At 46.7% G+C, this 20,868-nt stretch overlaps 1 long non-coding RNA gene across 10 annotated transcripts; it reads right to left on the bottom strand.

The window, feature by feature from the left end:
- Window positions 1-1,579: 1,579 nt before the first annotated feature.
- Window positions 1,580-15,659, bottom strand: LOC123188546 (uncharacterized). Of its 10 annotated transcripts, XR_006494782.1 has the most exons (7): window positions 14,736-15,651; window positions 11,927-14,599; window positions 8,968-11,801; window positions 6,563-8,838; window positions 4,838-6,429; window positions 4,374-4,489; window positions 1,580-4,285 (listed from the first exon to the last, which is right to left on the bottom strand). It is a non-coding gene; the product is annotated as an uncharacterized lncRNA (long non-coding RNA). The 10 variants fall into 10 exon arrangements; XR_006494781.1 differs by having other exon boundaries at window positions 1,580-6,429; window positions 11,927-14,474; window positions 14,542-14,599; window positions 14,736-15,659; XR_006494783.1 differs by having other exon boundaries at window positions 1,580-6,429; window positions 6,563-8,713; window positions 8,781-8,838; window positions 14,736-15,659.
- Window positions 15,660-20,868: the final 5,209 nt, after the last annotated feature.

Below are 20,868 nucleotides of genomic sequence, written 5' to 3' on the forward strand. Positions count from 1 at the left end.
CTCATTTCCTTCTTTCTTCTCTCCATTCTTCCTTATTAGGACACTTTGTTCTTACTATTATGGGACGGCTGGCTTCCCACTTTTTTCCCCCAAATCCCTCCTTTCCTTGTTATTACGGGACAACTTTCCACTTTCCTATTTTTTGCTTTCAATCCCCGAAATCCCTCCTTTCCTTCTTATAGCACAAATGCCCGTGGGTTGCAATGGGCAATTTTTTTTAGAACGTGCTCCATACCATTACGCGCCATTTATTATATCCAACTAGTAGAGTGCCCGTGCGTTGCCACGGGCTATTAAAATAGTTTGCAAGAGTTACATGTTAAATTTCACATATACAAACAATATAACACAAACACAATTATTAAATAATTGAAATCCATTTTTGCAATGTAAATTGATAACAAAAACTGAGCAATGTTCCAACTAAACATCTATTACAAAACTATCAATATCTAGATGATGTGTTTAAGAAATTCTTTCACAATATCAAGAAAGTTGTCTTTAGCTTCATTCCCACGATGTTTTAGCAAGTATAATAAAAACTGCTTCCTCAACTCATACACATCCTGCACAAACAATATATGTGGTTAGTATGAAAATTTCACGCCGAAAGTCTTAAAACATGTAAAGACAATACTCGCCGCGCAAACCGGCTTGACCAATTCTTTAGCATTCCACCAAAGCATAAAATGGAAAACAAAATAGCCATACACATTCCTGCAATTTTTTAAATTAATAATATAAAGAATGCAGTGATAACAAAAATAAATGTTTTTATTATGAATTCATGCACCGGTCTATACTCGTTGGAATACGAAATGGAAATAAACGTCGCCATTTAGATATATTGGAATTCCAACCAAGCAGCTTTATTTCGAGTGCTTCTTTGAAATCCCTTGCAAAACTTTTTAATTTCAATGCATGCCTCAAATTCTAGTAGAGTGCATGTGCGTTGTCACGGGCTTTTAAAATATTTTGCTGGAGTTAAATTTCACATGTAGAGACAATATAACACACACACACACACACACACACACACACAATTGCATAATAATTAAAGTCCACTTCACTTGCAATGTAACAAAAGGGAAAATTGACTATGTATACATATAAAGCAACGATCCAACTAAATTTGTTACCCCTATATGCTCGTTGGAATACAAATGTTACCATCTGGAATTCTAGCCGGGTTGCTTTATTTCGAGTGCTTCTTTGAATTCCCTCACAAAACCTTTTAATTTCACTAAATGCCTTCGAGTAATACAAATGTTACCATCTGGAATTCTAGCCGGGTTGCTTTATTTCGAGTGCTTCTTTGAATTCCTTCACAAAACCTTTTAATTTCACTAAATGCCTTCGAGTTTTACACTCTGGCGACTATGATGTATGAATAGGGACCAGAATATATAGAAGAGTGCATCTTTGTCGGTGACGTACAAGATGTATCATTCGATGAATGCATACAGAAAATGAATGTACAAGTGATAGCTATTTGAAACAACAATAAACCATGACAACAACGGACAAAAGACCATACTTACCATCATGCACGATGAGATATTGTCTATCCCAGGCCAACTATCAAACAAAGTTGCCAATATTTGAACAGTTTCCTTCACATGAAACTTTTGATCTCATGTTGAATCTACCATCATGGTGCGAGTAAAAAAACTAAAAGGCATAGGACAGAAAATGGACCCTAATCAACCCAAAAGGCACATGATGAAAATGGATCCCTCTCAAGTGCATACCACAACTGCGCAGGACAAAAATTGATCTTAATCAACCTAACAAAAAGTCCCAGGACGAAAATAGATCCTAATCAACCTAAAAAGGAATATGTCTTATCCCACACGCACCCTTCTCTTTTTCTGTCAAACCCTCCCCTTTCTGCTCGGTTTCATGTCGTAGCAGGACACTTCTTGCTAGAGCCCCCTCCTTTGGAACTGGTTAGATATGCCGACCTCACCCTCACCACACCTTACTTCCCCATAGACCTCACCCTCTAATAAAATGCCCGTGCGTTGCTATGGGCTTTTGAAATATTTTACAGAAGTTATATGAACATAATGCATGTGAAATTTTCATCTATTGAAAAAGATAGCTAGTAACAATCGGATAATAATTGAAGTCCACTTCCCTTGTAATGTAATTTGATAAAAAAAGGTAACTAAATGATGTATACATAGAAATCAATGATCCAACTATTAATCTGTTACAAATTAAGATCTGATTGATGGGCTTAAGATATTCTTGCACAATGTCAATGTTGTCTTTAGCTTCATTCGCACGATATTGAGCAAATATAATAATAACTTGTTACTCAACTCATAACCACCTGCACAAGCAATATATCTAGCTAGTACGAATATTTTATGTGAAAGGTCTAAAAATATGCAAGGAGAATACTCAACGTGCAAACCAGATGAACCAATTCTTTATTATTTCATGAGAGCATAAAATTAAAAACAAAAATAGCCAAACACATCCCTGTAATTTCCAAATTAATGTTATCTTGAATACAGTGATAACAATTATAAATGCGTGTATCTTGAATGTTATGGTAATGAAATATCTAAATGTATCCATCCATGCTCATTGGAATACTAACCAGAAATATACTTTGTCATCTAGATATGTCAGAATTTCAGCCGAGTTGCGCAATTTTGAGTGCGTCATCGAATTACCTCGCAAATCTTTATAATTTCACTAAATGCTTCAGAGTTTTAATCTCTGGCGACTATGATGTATGGATAGGGTCTAAAACATACACACAACATGCATGTTTGTTGCTGAATGTACAATATATTTCGGTTGATGGATGCATATAGAAGATATAGAAAATAAATCTACAAGTGGTAGCTATTAGAAACCATAAATCATGACAGCAATGGACAAGAGACCGTACTTACCAAGTCGCCCCAAGCATGCTATCAAACAGTGTTGCCAACATCTGAATATTTGGCTTCACGCGGAACTCTCTCCCCTCGCATCCACGCGTTTCCCTGCCGCCGCCCTTCCATCGACGGTGTAGCGCATCCTCCTCTCCGCTTCACGGCGTCGACCGACCCCCTCCTCCCCCACCATCTCTCCTCCCCCTCTTATCAAGCCCGTCCCATGTTGTCCCCATAGCCTACCTTCTCTCAATAGTGTCACCCACATCCTCCTCTCCCTGCCACGACATAGTTGGCCTCCTTCTCTGATGACAACCCCTACCGTCGCCACATCAGCACCGAACCCATGCGCCCTCGTCATCTACAACGGGCACAAAGGTGTGACGCGGCGAGGGAGAGGGGATGGCGCCCTCGTCGTATACATAGTCAGATCATTAATCCCATAAAAGGTATACATAGTCAGATCATTACAAGTCCAAACTATATCATCAACAGGGCTTGGATTGGTACAAACATGTGTGTTGACCGATACTGAATTTATCATAGGCAGAGATAGAGACTCCATAGAATTAAAAGCTAGCAGCATGATCAACCTCATTGAGCAGCAAGAGAAGGGGAGAAAACGACAATTGGGAGGGCTGAGGCAACAACGACAATAGAGCATCATCCAGCGGAAGCAATACACATACGGGGAGAAGCAGCATAGTTCACATCTTCAGGTTGAGGGGAACATCTGGTTTTGTGGCTTTCCCAAGCTTCAAAGCTTTCGATGAGTGCAGGCCACTGCACCGCTGCGGATGCACCCACGGCAAGCACCGACCCGCACCTCGGTCAGGGTCGTCCATGGGGTGGCGTGGGTGTGACAGTTAGTGTTGATGCTAGAGCAAACAATGACTAAACGTAGAAGATCAAAACAAAATTGAGCTATTCAACACACATCAGAACTGACCTGCATGAAAATTATTTGTTTACTCATTAAAGTTATCTCTACACCTATGTTGATAAAACATGATCATCACTTAATTTTCGTTTTGAAAAACTAACACGGCAATCCCACAACTAAGTTTGTCTCTAAAATAAAAATAGAAAACCTAGATGTATGCATTGCTCACAACTATCCCCCTTATGAAACACAAACCTGCACTCCCTCTGTCGACAGGTCTCTGACGCATGCCCTCCTCACTATTGATTGCATAATTATTAAGAGGTTGAAGAATTGTATAATTTTTTTAACCCACTCTGAATCTACTGCTGCAAAAACTTACACATTCATGCCTTTCCCTTTAATTAGTATTTTTTAAATGCATAAAGAACAACATGGACGACCTGCTAGTTGCATGAAAAATCCATGAGAACATCGGGCAGATAAAGGTCCATCACCACCATGAATTCTACAGACAATCAACTAAATTAATTAGTCAATGGGCTTGGAGAGAACGAGCAAGCCAAAATTAGTGGTTTAATGGCGGGTCACCCAACTATTCAAGAAGAAGAAGGCGTCGAGCAACTGGCGTGCATCCGCCTGTTTCCTCCCACATTGGGGCGGCTGGCACTGATGTTGATGCCCTTCTGCTTCCCTATAGGGCATGGGGCACCTGGATCAAGAAATTGTTGGTTGATGCATGGATAGGGCAAGAAACTTGCTCACATCAGACTGTCCAGGTTGAAAGCATTATTAGAAATCTGATGTTGGCGAATTAGACTGGTATGAACAACAGAACTCAAACGAAACAAAGCCGCGGGAAACCCAACGGTGCAGCCAGGAGCAAATCAAGAATCCCTAGAGTGGTCGTTTTGAACACATACACACAAATAATAATGGCAGATTGATGATAAGCTACAAGCACCACTACAATTTGTACGCACTGCTTGGGTATCCTACAAATAAAACAGAGGTAATAAATTCCTTATAGCTAATCACATGAATATAGCAAATTGATTACCTGTGGTTTGATTCCATGTGCTCTATCCAAAATAGATCAAATCTGCAGGACATCCTAGGCTATGAGTGGTCAGCTGTAGATGCTGCTTGTGCTTTTGCACCAAAGGGGCCTGAAGAGCCCCATCTCCCTTCAACAACCTCTGAATAGTAAAGAACATCATATAACAAGTAATTAGGAAAAACATAGTCTAATGGAAATCAATTCGTTCGAATAACCATATGTGCATAGTGACAAGAGTATGTTTCACAGGGGGATTGCAAAGTATGTTGCAGCCTCAGAAGCAAGCTTCATGCGTTGCCGATGCTCAAAATTGATGTATATATATTAACCCCACCGTCCCAATAAGGTGAATAAATCTGCAAAAGAAATAAACTCGACTTAGACCCAAAAGTAAGCTAGCTTAAAAGAAATCCTTACTGATGGCGCCAGTCATATAGGATTGCCCATAGCTTTTGCACTTTCTCTCTGCAATCAAAATCAATCACCATGACATAAATCAACAATATATACACTCCATTGCGAACATACAGAATGGGGAGAACCAAAACACCTTGATGTATTCATATCATCCATAAGCTGTAAGGATGGAGCTCCCAATGCAATAGCAAACATGAATCGTATTTCTTAACTGTGGTAAGACAAAAAAATAGGACGATTAAAACGAATTAGGAGGATAAACCTGGTGGGGGAGGGTGTCGTCCAGAGCGGTGCAGAGTGGTCACTGGAGGTCAGCCTCCCTCCTCAGCTTCTTGGTGGACGAGAGCGGCTATGGATGGCGATGTATATGGTGAGCAGCCTCTGGCCTCCCCTGCTCCCCCATGATCCTGCTAGACGCCCACGCTGCCCATTCACCGCCGCCATCGCTTGCCAAGTTGAGATTGAGTGAGAGGGAGAAAGAGAGAGAGAGGAAAAAAATAGTGGAGGGAAAGCTCAGAAACTGCTGCTCACACAAAGAAAAGCAATCAGATTATAGGATACATGTGGTTTTAGAAAAAGCAAAAGTGTAATACATACAACAGCCACTAAAAACTGTAACAAAGTTTGCTCGATTGATGCCAAACCTACTGTGAACTTCACGCTAGGCACAACAATATCCCCTCTATTTTTCAGTTCAGAGCAACACAAAATGAATTGTAAGGATGGAAACCTACTGTGAACTCGTTTTCTGATGGCTAGCAGCAACATAAAACAACAACCACTTATATAAACTGAACCAAAAAAGAAAAAGATCCAGAACTGAACCAAAACGTCATGTTTCCGATTTCTGATATTTTTCCTCCAATCTCCTGCAGACAGGAGAGCAGTATTGCACTAAAAATAAATAAACAAACTTGAGAATCTGAATACTACTGTAAGGCATAAGATGTCCTTGGCATAATTATAATAAAGAAGGGAAAAACTGAACCAAAATGTGGTGTGCACCTCACGTCCTCAATGGATGCATGCACAAGATGCTGCTGCAGGTGATAGATATTGTGAGCCACCTGGGGGTGGGGTAGATAAGATTGGATGGGGGAAGCTCACCTCAAGTCCAGGCGATGGCTGCTCCACCTCCTCTCCTCTCATCTCCTCTCCTCTGGCCGCTGTACCACCTAGAGACAAGTGAAGAGAGAGACACGCAGGGGTCAGAGGAAGAAGAAGAAGCCTGCACATCACTCACTCACTCACGCATCACAGGAACAAGGAAGAAAACCAGAGGAAGAAGATGAAGGAAGGGGATCTGACCTAGGGTGCAATGGGTGGGGCTCGATTGCTAGGGTTTTGGGCGGCGGCTACGGGGTGGAAGGAGGTTGCTTCGTGGTGGAGGAGCCGAGCCGGCGGCGGTCCTTTGCTGGTCGACGCAGCCAAATCCATGAGATCCAAATCCTTGCTTTTGCTCGACGCACTAGGGGCGACTACGTTGGCCTCCCCATCTTGAGATCCAAATACATCCCGTCACCCCTATTCCTCCCAACTGCTTCATTAGGAATAAAGATTGATGTGTAGCACAATTTCCGTCTCGCACCATCTGCCTTATTTCTGCCCCTCTGGTTTGGAGAGCGTGCGCTCTCAGCTCCGTCGGGTCGGCCGTGCTATCTAGTTTTAATATAAATCGATTCTTGAGATTTATCTTTTACGAAATAGGATTTTTTTTACTGTTACATACTCAACTCTTACTTGAAATATTCAATTCAAGTGTAGACTTGAAAACTAAAATCATGTGTAAGGTATCATGTAACCATGTTGATGACCCATAAATTCGTTCAGTTAATTGAAAGTTTTTGACTTTTGATCAAGATAGGTACCCAAGCTCTAATAATTTCAGCGCATCCGAACTTTGACACATCCTTTTATTTTAAAACTGTGATTATATTTGTCATCTAAAAACCAGACTCATGGGCAGGGATCTCCAAAGGGTTCTTTGTTATTTTTATTTTGATTAAAACGAATTAGGAGGATGAACCTGGTGGGGGAGGGTGTCGTCCAGAGCGGTGCAGAGTGGTCACTGGAGGTCAGCCTCCCTCCTCAGCTTCTTGGCGGATGAGAGCGGCTATGGATGGCGATGTATATGGTGAGCAGCCTCTGGCCTAGGGCTGGGCGTTCGGTATAAACCGAAAATTCGGTTTCTACCGTTCGGTGTTTATTAAATTTCGGTTTGTAAAACTGGAAACTGAAAATGTTAGCTAAAACAAGCTAACCGAAAATTCGGCTAACCGAATATTCGGTATGGTTTCCGGTTTTGTACCGATGTACCACGCCAAGTATTTGTGCTAGGATTTTAGAAGTGGCACCCTCTTATATAGGCAGCAGATCTGAATCATCTCGTCCGTCTAGCGAGGTGGGACTAAAGGAGTTGATGCCTGGTCGGCTGTGCGTGCGTGACTATCGGGAAACGTTGCTGAGATGGGCCTTGCAACTTTGCATGCACTTTGGTCAGGTAGGCCCATGTGATGTGCATGATGCATTGGTGGCAGATGGTGGGCGCGTGTGCGCGTGACTATCGGGAGACGTTGTTGCGCGCCTGTGCCTGCATGTGCGTCGTTTCTTAAGCTGATTAAGGTTTCTTCAGTTTTTGTTTGGTTAACCGAGAAGAAAATCGAACCAACCGAATTCTGTTCGGTTAGTGCACTTGAAAACCGAGTTTTGTTGTGACATGAGAAAAACCCGAAAATTCGGTTTATTCGGTTTCAACATCGATTCGGTTTTCGGTTCGTCGGTTTTTATGCCCACCCCTACTCTGGCCTCCCCTGCTCCCCCATGATCTTGCTCGACGCCCGCGCTACCCATTCACCGCCGCCATCGCTTGCCAAGTTGAGATTGACTGAGAGAGAGAAAGAGAGAGAGAGAGGAAAAATAGTGGAGGGAAAGCTCAGAAACTGCTGCTCACACAAAGAAAAGCAATCAGATTATAGGATACATGTGGTTTTAGAAAAAGCAAAAATGTAATACATACAACAGCCACTAATAACTGTAACAATGTTTGCTCGATTGATGCCAAACCTACTTTGAACTTCAAGCTAGGCACAACAGTATTCCCTCTTTTTTCAGTTCAGAGCAACACAAAATGAATTGTAAGGATGGAAACCTACTGTGAACTCGTTTTTTGATGGCTAGCAGCAACATAAAACAACAACCACTTATATAAACTGAACCAAAAAAGAAAATGATCCAGAACTAAACCAAAACGTCATGTTTCCGATTTCTGATATTTTGTCCACCAATCTCCTGCAGACAGTAGAGCAGTATTGCACTAAAAATAAATAAACAAACTTGAGAATCTGAATACTACTGTAAGGCATAAGATGTCCTTGGCATAATTATACTAAAGAAGGGGAAAACTGAACCAAAATGTGGTGTGCACCTCACGTCCTCAATGGATGCATGCACAAGATGCTGCTGCAGGTGATAGATATTGTGAGCCACCTGGGGGTGGGGTAGATAAGATTGGATGGGGGAAGCTCACCTCACGTCCAAGCGATGGCTGCTCCACCTCCTTTCCTCTCCTCTGGCCGTTGTACCACCTAGAGACAAGTGAAGAGAGAGAGACGCAGGGGTCAGAGGAAGAAGAAGAAGCCTGCACATCACTCACTCATGCATCACAGGAACAAGGAAGAAAACCAGAGGAAGAAGAAGAAGGAAGGGGATCTGACCTACGGCGCCATGGGTGGGGCTCGATTGCTAGGGTTTTGGGCGGCGGCTACGGGGTGGAAGGAGGTTGCTTCATGGTGGAGGAGCCGAGCCGGCGGCGGTCCTTTGCTGGTCGATGCAGCCAAATCCATGAGATCCAAATCCTTTGCTTTTGCTCGACGCGCTAGGGGCGACTACGTTGGCCTACCCACCTTGAGATCCAAATCCATCCCGTCACCCCTATTCCTTCCTCATTTGGCCATGGAGATCAGCTCATCCTCTCCCGCGGTGGCGGGATCGGCGGCGGCGAATGGGTAATGCGGGGATCGAGGATACTCTGGAGGCCTCAATCCTTGATGCGAGCGCGAGGGCGGCGGCGAAGGGATAGATTTGCGAGGGCGGCGGCGGATCCTGGACATGTTCAGCGCGGATGGAGGGCGGGGAGTGAAGCTCGGCGGCGAAGGGATGAAAGGTTTAGGTTTTTTTGTCGCTGGTTAACCTTCGTAGGTCTTTTTTTGTTGGTTAATCTTCATAGGTCTTTTTTGGGTCGTACGTGCATGGGTGCGGGTTGGGGCCTTAGCACGAGGTTTTTTCGGTTTGTGATGGGTAAGTCAGAGGTGGGAGGAGGTATCAAAAAAACCATGGGAGGTGGGACTAAAAAAAGCTGGAAGCGAGACTACCAACTGCTCCATTAGGAGTAGAGATTGATGTGTAACACAACTCCCGTCTCGCACCATCTGCCTTATTTCTGGCCCTCTGGTTTGGAGAGCGTCCGCTCTCAGCTCCGTCGGGCCGGCCGTGCTCTCTAGTTTTAATATAAATCGACTCTTGAGATTTATCTTTTACGAAATAGGATTTTTTTTACTGTTACATACTCAACTCTTACTTGAAATATTCAATTCAAATGTAGACTTGAAAACTAAAATCATGTGTAAGGTATCATGTAACCATATTGATGACCCATAAATTCGTTCAGTTAATTGAAAGTTTTTGACTTTTGATCAAGATAGGTACCCAAGCTCTAATAATTTCAGCGCGTCTGAACTTTGACACATCCTTTTATTTTAAAATTGTGATTATATTTGTCATCTAAAAACCAGACTCATGGGCAGCGATCTCCAAAGGGTTCTTTGTTATTTTTATTTTGATTAAAACGAATTAGGAGGATGAACCTGGTGGGGGAGGGTGTCGTCCAAAGCGGTGCAGAGTGGTCACTGGAGGTCAGCCTCCCTCCTCAGCTTCTTGGCGGACGAGAGCGGCTATGGATGGCGATGTATATGGTGAGCAGCCTCTGGCCTAGGGCTGGGCGTTCGGTATAAACCGAAAATTCGGTTTCTACTGTTCGGTGTTTATTAAATTTCGGTTTGTAAAACTGGAAACCAAAAATGTTAGCTAAAACTAGCTATCCAAAAATTCGGCTAACCGAATATTCGGTACCATTTCCGGTTTTGTACCGATGTACCACGCCAAGTATTTGTGCTAGGATTTTAGAAGTGACACCCTCTTATATAGGCAGCCGATCTGAATCATCCCGTCTGTCTAGCGAGGTGGGACTAAAGGAGTTGATGCCTGGTCGGCTGTGCGTGCGTGACTATCGAGAGACGTTGCTGAGATGGGCCTTGCAACTTTGCATGCACTTTGGTCAAGTAGGCCCATGTGATGTGCACGATGCATTGGTGGCCGATGGTGGGCGCGCACATGCCTGGTCGGCTGTGCGTGCGTGACTATCGAGAGACGTTGCTGAGATGGGCCTTGCAACTTTGCATGCACTTTGGTCAGGTAGGCCCATGTGATGTGCACGATGCATTGGTGGCCGATGGTGGGCGCGTGTGCGCGTGACTATCGGGAGGCGTTGTTGCGCGCCTGTGCCTGCATGTGCGTCGTTTCTTAAGCTGATTAAGGTTTCTTCGGTTTTTGTTTGGTTAACCGAGAAGAAAACCGAACCAACCGAATACGGTTAGTGCACTTGAAAACTGAATTTTGTTGTGACATGAGAAAAACCCGAAAATTCGGTTTATTCAGTTTCGACATCGGTTCGGTTTTTGGTTCGTCGGTTTTTATGCCCACCCCTACTCTGGCCTCCCCTGCTCCCCCATGATCTTGCTCGACGCCCGCGCTGCCCATTCACCGCCGCCATCGCTTGCCAAGTTGAGATTGAGTGAGAGAGAGAAAGAGAGAGAGAGGAAAAAATAGTGGAGGGAAAGCTCAGAAACTGCTGCTCACACAAAGAGAAGCAATCAGATTATAGGATACATGTGGTTTTAGAAAAAGCAAAAATGTAATACATACAACAGCCACTAATAATTGTAACAATGTTTGCTCGATTGATGCCAAACCTACTGTGAACTTCAAGCTAGGCACAACAGTATTCCCTCTTTTTTCAGTTCAGAGCAACACAAAATGAATTGTAAGGATGGAAACCTAATGTGAACTCGTTTTTTGATGGCTAGCAGCAACATAAAACAACAACCACTTATATAATCTGAACCAAAAAAGAAAATGATCCAGAACTAAACCAAAACGTCATGTTTCCGATTTCTGATATTTTGTCCACCAATCTCTTGCAGACAGTAGAGCAGTATTGCACTAAAAATAAATAAACAAACTTGAGAATCTGAATACAACTGTAAGGCATAAGATGTCCTTGGCATAATTATACTAAAGAAGGGGAAAACTGAACCAAAATGTGGTGTGCACCTCACGTCCTCAATGGATGCATGCACAAGATGCTGCTGCAGGTGATAGATATTGTGAGCAACCTGGGGGTGGGGTAGATAAGATTGGATGGGGGAAGCTCACCTCACGTCCAGGCGATGGCTGCTCCACCTCCTCTCCTCTCCTCTGGCCGCTGTACCACCTAGAGACAAGTGAAGAGAGAGAGACGCAGGGGTCAGAGGAAGAAGAAGAAGCCTGCACATCACTCACTCACGCATCACAGGAACAAGAAAACCAGAGGAAGAAGAAGAAGGAAGGGGATCTGACCTAGGGCGCCATGGGTGGGCCTCGATTGCTAGGGTTTTGGGCGGCGGCTACGGGGTTGAAGGAGGTTGCTTCATGGTGGAGGAGCCGAGCCGGCGGCGGTCCTTTGCTGGTCGACGCAGCCAAATCCATGAGATCCAAATCCTTCGCTTTTGCTCGACGCGCTAGGGGCGACTACGTTGGCCTACCCACCTTGAGATCCAAATCCATCCCGTCACCCCTATTCCTCCCTCATCTGGCCATGGAGATCAGCTCATCCTCTCCCGCGGCGGCGGGATCGGCGGCGGCGAATGGGTAATGCGGGGATCGAGGATACTCTGGAGGCCTCAATCCTTGATGCGAGCGCGAGGGCTGCGGCGAAGGGATGGATTTGCGAGGGCGGCGGCGGATCCTGGACATGTTCAGCGCGGATGGAGGGCGGGGAGTGAAGCGCGGCGGCGAAGGGATGAAAGGTTTAGGTTTTTTTGTCGCTGGTTAACCTTCGTAGGTCTTTTTTTGTTGGTTAATCTTCATAGGTCTTTTTTTGGTCGTACGTGCATGGGTGCGGGTTGGGGCCTTAGCACGAGGTTTTTTCGGTTTGTGGTGGCTAAGTCAGAGGTGGGAGGAGGTACCAAAAAAACCATGGGAGGTGGGACTAAAAAAAGCTGGAAGCGAGACTACCAACTGCTCCATTAGGAGTAGAGGTTGATGTGTAGCACAACTCCCATCTCGCACCATCTGCCTTATTTCTGCCCCTCTGGTTTGGAGAGCGTGCGCTCTCAGCTCCGTCGGGCCGGCCGTGCTCTCTAGTTTTAATATAAATCGACTCTTGAGATTTATCTTTTACGAAATAGGATTTTTTTTACCGTTACATACTCAACTCTTCCTTGAAATATTCAATTCAAGTGTAGACTTGAAAACTAAAATCATGTGTAAGGTATCATGTAACCATATTGATGACCCATAAATTCGTTCAGTTAATTGAAAGTTTTTGAGTTTTGATCAAGATAGGTACCCAAGCTCTAATAATTTCAGCGCATCCGAACTTTGACACATCCTTTTATTTTAAAACTGTGATTATATTTGTCATCTGAAAACCAGACTCATGGGCAGGGATCTCCAAAGGGTTCTTTGTTATTTTTATTTTGATTAAAACGAATTAGGAGGATGAACCTGGTGGGGGAGGGCGTCGTCCAGAGCGGTGCAGAGTGGTCACTGGCAGCCTCCCTCCTCAGCTTCTTGGCGGACGAGAGCGGCTATGGATGGCGATGTATATGGTGAGCAGCCTCTGGCCTAGGGCTGGGCGTTCGGTATAAACCGAAAATTCGGTTTCTACCGTTCAGTGTTTATTAAATTTCGGTTTGTAAAACTGGAAACCGAAAATGTTAGCTAAAACTAGCTAACCGAATATTCGGTACGGTTTTCGGTTTTGTACCGATGTACCACGCCAAGTATTTGTGCTAGGATTTTAGAAGTGGCACCCTCTTATATAGGCAGCAGATCTGAATCATCCCATCCGTCTAGCGAGGTGGGACTAAAGGAGTTGATGCTTGGTCGGTTGTGCGTGCGTGACTATCGGGAGACGTTGCTGAGATGGGCCTTGCAACTTTGCATGCACTTTGGTCAGGTAGGCCCATGTGATGTGCACGATGCATTGGTGGCCGATGGGCGCGTGTGCGCGTGACTATCGGGAGACGTTGTTGCGCGCCTGTGCCTGCATGTGCGTCGTTTCTTAAGCTGTTTAAGGTTTCTTTGGTTTTTGTTCGGTTAACCGAGAAAACCGAACCAACCGAATTATATTCGGTTAGCCACTTGAAAACCGAATTTTGTTGTGACATGAGAAAAAACCGAAAATTCGGTTTATTCGGTTTCGGCATCGGTTTGGTTTTCGGTTTGTCGGTTTTTTTATGCCCACCCCTACTCTGGCCTCCCCTGCTCCCCCATGATCTTGCTCGACGCCCGCGCTGCCCATTCACCACCGCCATCGTTTGCCAAGTTGAGATTGAGTGAGAGAGGGAGAGAGGAAAAAAGAGTGGAGAGAAAGCTCAGAAACTGCTGCTCACACAAAGAAAAGCAATCAGATTATAGGATACATGTGGTTTTAGAAAAAGCAAAAATGTAATACATACAACAGCCATTAATAACTGTAACAATGTTTGCTCAATTGATGCCAAACCAACTGTGAACTTCAAGCTAGGCACAACAGTATTCCCTCTTTTTTCAGTTCAGAGCAACACAAAATGAATTGTAAGGATGGAAACCTACTACGAACTCGTTTTCTGATGGCTAGCAGCAACATAAAACAACAACCACTTATATAAACTGAACCAAAAAAGAAAATGATCCAGAACTGAACCAAAATGTCATCTTTCCGATTTATGATATTTTTTCCTCTAATCTCCTGCAGAGATGAGAGCAGTATTGCACTAAAAATAAACAAACAAACTTGAGAATCTGAATACTACTGTAAGGCATAAGATGTCCTTGGCATAATTATAATAAAGAAGGGAAAAACTAAACCAAAATGTGGTGTGCACCTCACGTCCTCAATGGATGCATGCACAAGATGCTGCTGCAGGTGATAGATATTGTGAGCCACCTGGGGGTGGGGTAGATAAGATTGGATGGGGGAAGCTGACCTCAAGTCCAGGCGATGGCTGCTCCACCTCCTCTCCTCTCCTCTGGCCGCTGTACCACCTAGAGACAAGTGAAGAGAGAGACACACAGGGGTCAGAGGAAGAAGAAGAAGCCTGCACATCACTCACTCACTCACGCATCACAGGAACAAGGAAGAAAACCAGAGGAAGAAGAAGAAGAAGGAAGGGGATCTGACCTAGGGCGCCATGGGTGGGACTCGAATTCTAGGGTTTTGGGCGGCGGCTACGGGGTGGAAGGAGGTTGCTTCGTGGTGGAGGAGCCGAGCCGGCGGCGGTCCTTTGCTGCTCAATGCAGCCAAATCCATGAGATCCAAATCCTTCACTTTTGCTCGACGCGCTAGGGGCGACTACGTTGGCCTCCCCACCTTGAGATCGAAATCCATCTCGTCACCCCTATTCCTCCCTCATCTGGCCATGGAGATCAGCTCATCCTCTCCCGCGGCGGCGGGATCGGCGGTGGCGAATGGGTAACGCGGGTATCGAGGATACTCTGGAGGCCTCGATCCTTGATGCGAGAGCGAGGGAGGCGGCGAAGGGATGGATTTGCGAGGGCGGTGGCGGATCCTGGACATGTTGAGTGCGGATGGAGGGCGGGGAGTGAAGCGCGGCGGCGAAGGGATGAAAGGTTTAAGTTTTTTTGTCGCTGGTTAACCTTCGTAGGTCTTTTTTTTTGGTTAATCTTCATAGGTCTTTTTTTGGTTGTACGTGCATGGGTGCGGGTTGGGGCCTTAGCACAAGGTTTTTGCGGTTTGTGGTGGGTAAGTCGAGAGGTGGGAGGAGGTACCAAAAAAACCATGGGAGGTGGGACTAAAAAAACCTGGAAGCGAGACTACCAACTGCTCCATTAGAAGTAGAGATTGATGTGTAGCACAACTCCCGTCTCGCACCATCTGCCTTATTTCTGCCCCTCTGGTTTGGAGAGCGTCCGCTCTCAGCTCCGTCGGGCCAGCCGTGCTCTCTAGTTTTAATATAAATCGACTCTTGAGATTTATCTTTTACAAAATAGGATTTTTTTTACTGTTACATACTCAACTTTTACTTGAAATATTCAATTCAAATGTAGACTTGAAAACTAAAATCATGTGTAAGGTATCATGTAACCATATTGATGACCCATAAATTCATTCAGTTAATTGAAAGTTTTTGACTTTTGATCAAGATAGGTACCCAAGCTCTAATAATTTCAGCGCGTCCGAACTTTGACACATCCTTTTATTTTAAAATTGTGATTATATTTGTCATCTAAAAACCAGACTCATGGGCAGGGATCTCCAAAGGGTTCTTTGTTATTTTTATTTTGATTAAAACGAATTAGGAGGATGAACCTGGTGGGGGAGGGTGTCGTCCAGAGCGGTGCAGAGTGGTCACTGGAGGTCAGCCTCCCTCCTCAGCTTCTTGGCGGACGAGAGCGGCTATGGATGGCGATGTATATGGTGAGCAGCCTCTGGCCTAGGGTTGGGCGTTCGGTATAAACCGAAAATTCGGTTTCTACTGTTTGGTGTTTATTAAATTTCGGTTTGTAAAACTGGAAACCGAAAACTGGAAACCGAATATTCGGTACCGTTTCCGGTTTTGTACCGATGTACCACGCCAAGTATTTGTGCTAGGATTTTAGAAGTGGCACCCTCTTATATAGGCAGCAGATCTGAATCATCCCGTCCGTCTAGCAAGGTGGGACTAAAGGAGTTGATGCCTGGTCGGTTGTGCATGCGTGACTATCGAGAGACGTTGCTGACATGGGCCTTGCAACTTTGCATGCACTTTGGTCAGGTAGGCCCATGTGATGTGCACGATGCATTGGTGGCCGATGGTGTGCGCGTGTGCGCGTGACTATCGGGAGACGTTGTTGCGCGGCTGTGCCTGCATGTGCGTCGTTTCTTAAGCTAATTAAGGTTTCTTCAGTTTTTGTTTGGTTCACCGAGAAGAAAACCGAACCAACCGAATTATGTAAGGTTAGTGCACTTGAAAACCGAATTTTGTTGTGACATGAGAAAAACCCAAAAATTCGGTTTATTCGGTTTCGGCATCGGTTCGGTTTTCGGTTCGTCGGTTTTTATGCCCACCCCTACTCTGGCCTCCCCTGCTCCCCCATGATCTCGCTCGACGCCCGCGCTGCCCATTCACCGCCGCCATCGCTTGCCAAGTTGAGATTGAGTGAGAGAGAGAAAAAGAGAGAGAGAGGAAAAAATAGTGGAGGGAAAGCTCAGAAACTGCTGCTCACACAAAGAAAAGCAATCAGATTATAGGATACATGTGGTTTTAGAAAAAGCAAAAATGTAACACATACAACAGCCACTAAAAATTGTAACAATGTTTGCTCGATTGATGCCAAACCTACTGTGAACTTCACGCTAGGCACAACAATATCCCCTCTATTTTTTCAGTTCAGAGCAACACAAAATGAATTGTAAGGATGGAAACCTACTGTGAACTCGTTTTCTGATGGCTAGCAGCAACATAAAACAACAACCACTTATATAAACTGAACCAAAAAAGAAAATGATCAAGAACTAAACCAAAACGTCATGTTTCCGATATCTGATATTTTTTCCTCCAATCTCCTGCAGACAGGAGAGCAGTATTGCACTAAAAATAAATAAACAAACTTGAGAATCTGAATACTACTGTAAGGCATAAGATGTCCTTGGCATAATTATAATAAAGAAGGGAAAAACTGAACCAAAATGTGGTGTGCACCTCACGTCCTCAATGGATGCATGCACAAGATGCTGCTGCAGGTGATAGATATTGTGAGCCACCTGGGGGTGGGGTAGATAAGATTGGATGGGGGAAGCTCACCTCACGTCCAGGCGATGGCTGCTCCGCCTCCTCTCCTCTCCTCTCCTCTGGCCGTTGTACCACCTAGAGACAAGTGAAGAGAGAGAGACGCAGGGGTCAGAGGAAGAAGAAGAAGCCTGCACATCACTCACTCACGCATCACAGGAACAAGGAAGAAAACCAGAGGAAGAAGAAGAAGGAAGGGGATCTGACCTAGGGCACCGTGGGTGGGACTCGATTGCTAGGGTTTTGGGCGGCGGCTACAGGGTGGAAGGAGGTTGCTTCGTGGTGGACGAGCCGAGCCGGCGGCGGTCCTTTGCTGGTCGACGCAGCCAAATCCATGAGATCCAAATCCTTCGCTTTTGCTCGACGTGCTAGGGGCGACTACGTTGGCCTCCCCACCTTGAGATCCAAATCCATCCCGTCACCCTTATTCCTCCCTCATCTGGCCATGGAGATCAGCTCATCCTCTCCCGTGGTGGTGGGATCGGCGACGGCGAATGGGTAATGCAAGGATCGAGGATACTCTGGAGGCCTCGATCTTTGATGCGAGCGCGAGGGTGGCGGCGAAGGGATGGATTTGCGAGGGCGGCGGCGGATCCTGGACATATTCAGCGCGGATGGAGGGCGGGGAGTGAAGCGCGGCGGTGAAGGGATGAAAGGTTTAGGTTTTTTGTTGTTGGTTAACCTTCATGGGTCTTTTTTTGTTGGTTAATCTTCATAGGTCTTTTTTTGGTCGTACGTGCATGGGTGCGGGTTGGGGCCTTAGCACGAGGTTTTTTCGGTTTGTGGTGGCTAAGTCAGAGGTGGGAGGAGGTACCAAAAAACCATGGGAGGTGGGACTAAAAAAACCTGGAAGCGAGACTACCAACTGCTCCATTAGGAGTAGAGATAGCCCAACGGATTGATTGGAAGGAATAACTTTGAGGTGGTTTCATACCCTACCATAATCTCTTCATTCGTTCTCCGCTATTAGTGACTTTGGAGTGACTCTTTGTTGCATGTTGAGGGATAGTGTTATGATCCAATTATGTTAGTATTGTTGAGGGAACTTACACTAGCGAAAGTATGAACCCTAGGCCTTATTTCCACGCATTGCAATACTGTTTACGCTCACTTTTATCACTTGCTACCTTGCTGTTTTTATAATTTCAGATTACAAATACATTTATCTACTATCCATATACCACTTGTATCACCATCTCTTCGCCGAACTAGTGCACCTATACAATTTACCATTGTATTGTGTGTGTTGGGAACATAAGAGACTCTTTGTTATTTGGTTGCAGGGTTGCTTGAGAGAGGCCATCTTCATCCTACGCCTCCTACAGATTGATAAACCTTAGGTCATCCACTTGAGGGAAATTTGCTACTGTCCTACAAACCTCTGCACTTGGAGGCCCAACAACAAGAAGAAGGTTGTGTAGTAGACATCATGGGGCACCGCGACTGAAGAGGCGAGAAGCCCTGACAGCTTCCTACTCTGAGGGGTCTGATGGATCTTGCTTCGTCCGCCTTCTGAGGCGCCGACTGCTAGGAGTCGGCCGTGGCCAGGCAGGCCGCCTGATGATTTCGAAATGTCATGGCGGGAGCCTGGTGGCGCACCAGCCAGGCGCCAAACTTGCCACCCGCTGCCAACGCGCCACGCGGCGCCAGCCAGTCGGGCTGGCCAACCAGCCTACGCGTGCGACGGTACGTCGCCATAGGCTGGGGCCCGCCACTACCAGGCCTCAGTGCGCGCACGGATCCGGTGTGACCGAGGCGGACGGTTGGGATTCTGCGGAGCAGTAACTACACGCCATTACTGCGTGGTTAAAGCGGGGACGTGGGGTCGTGGGCACAGTTAATCCCACGATCCCCACATTCTCGCCCCCTCGGCTTAGCCGCCTGGGGCTATAAGTAGGGGGAGGAGGGGTGGCAGATGCACGCGCGCCCTCCTCTCCCCTCTTCCTTCCTCTTCTCGCTGCCGCCACCGCACTCTCGCATCTTGCCGGAGTGCCGCCGCAGTTCACTATTGCCGAGCGCGTCTCCCCCATAGCGTTGCTGCTCCACCACGGGTCCGCTCACTCGCCGTCGTTCTGCGCCTCCATCGAGCCCAAACCCTCATGGTGCTGGTCGGTCCTTGGGATGGCTCCAATGTCCACGAGGACCACATCACCTTCCTCCGCCAGACGCGGCGGCTGCCCGGTGAGAACTATGTATGGGCACGTCCTCCGCCCGAAATGGAGATCTCACCGGTGCCGCAGGATGGCGAGCGCGTCGTCTTCCATCGCACTTCATTCGCGGCCTCGGTCTGCCGGCGAGCGACTTCCTCTGCGCATTTCTTCAATTCTACCGGCTCCAGCCGCACCACCTCACGCCGAACACGGTGGTGCTACTGTTGGCCTTCGTCACACTCTGCGAGGGTTACCTCGCCATCCTCCCCACCCTCGAGCTCTCGGGGGGAGTTATTCTACACTAAACTCAGCACCGCCGTCAAGAATGAGGCGGCCCAGTGCGGAGCCTTCATCATGGTGCGACGTCCGGGTGCTGGGAACTGCTTCCCGGCCATCAACTTGACGCAGTCGGTCAAGTTGTGGCAAAGGTCTTATTTCTACGTGAAGAACGTCCATCTGGAGCATGACTTTGTCAACCTGCCAGCTTATAAAGCTGGCCCGCCGGCTAAGCCCCACACCAACTGGACCTTCAAGCCGAAGATGCTGTCGGCCGCCTCCACAGTCATCGTCTCCCGGCTCAGGGAGATGATGGAGTCGGAGGGCCTCAAGTCTTCAGACCTGCTGACCACCTTCGTGGTGCGCCGGGTGCTCCCCCTCCAAACCCGGCCTCACATGATCAGCCGGATGAGTGGGCATCAAGACCCGTGCCGGATGTGCACCAAGGAGATGCCGGACGCGAAGGTGGCCCATCTAGTGAACTTCATCTCGAACTGCAAACTCTCGGAGGGGGAGTGGCAGTTCGGCAAGCGGCCATACTCCCATGCAAACCCATCGCCCGCGGTAAGTCCTTAACTCTTTTTTCTCTTTATCTGCCGGGTTCTGCTTTTGCCGCCTGATCAGTCAGTCACGGTGCGATCCTCATGTCCCAGCCAGCAGTCGACGCCCTGGAGGAGGGCCAAGAGTACCTACCGGACCGGACCGCGAGTGACGCGGACGACCCCGACTTGGGGGCGACCGCCTGGGAGGACGACGCCACAGGAGGTGGCGGCGGAGCAGGCGGCTCCGGAGGAGGCGACGTCGAGGCATGGCCAGATGATGACGAGGAGGAAGACGAACCACACCGCCTGCATGGTGCCGATAAGGCGGGGCGAGCTCCTCAGTCATGCCGGCTGGACCAGGCAGCACGCCAAAGCGTCGCGCCGACTCGCTGTTGTTTGGTAGTCGACCGAAGAAGCCGAAGAACCCGGCCGCCACGAACAAGCGGCGAGAGGCTGCCGCGAAGGCGGCCCAGTTCAAGAGGGCCCCGAAGCAGCCATCGACGGTGTCCATGTAAGCGCTTGACTCTCCTTGTGTTTTTCCTTTTGTCTTACTTGTG

This window comes from Triticum aestivum, chromosome 2A, assembly GCF_018294505.1.
Source record: "Triticum aestivum cultivar Chinese Spring chromosome 2A, IWGSC CS RefSeq v2.1, whole genome shotgun sequence".
NCBI lineage: Eukaryota > Viridiplantae > Streptophyta > Magnoliopsida > Poales > Poaceae > Triticum > Triticum aestivum.